The sequence below is a fragment of the Oncorhynchus gorbuscha genome, linkage group LG22, assembly GCF_021184085.1.
Source record: "Oncorhynchus gorbuscha isolate QuinsamMale2020 ecotype Even-year linkage group LG22, OgorEven_v1.0, whole genome shotgun sequence".
In the NCBI taxonomy this organism is placed as follows: Eukaryota; Metazoa; Chordata; class Actinopteri; order Salmoniformes; family Salmonidae; genus Oncorhynchus; species Oncorhynchus gorbuscha.
Genome location: NC_060194.1, coordinates 1163316 through 1163556, shown reverse-complemented (window position 1 = coordinate 1163556; position 241 = coordinate 1163316).

Sequence of the window (241 nt, the reverse complement as noted above, 5' to 3'; positions counted from 1 at the left end):
TTTTTTTTTTTTTTTCAGTTTATGCATTCCGTATCTTCGATTTGGCCATCTCTCCACATTATACCTCTTCCCCAAAGTGGAACACTGGTCCTGGAAGAAGAGTATGCATTCCATATCTTCGATTTGAGCCATCTCTCCACATTATACCTCTTCCCCACACAGTGGTTTTCAACACTGGTCCTGGAAGACCCCTATGCGTACAGGTTTCTGTCTAGTCATTCACTTGAATTATGTTATGTTC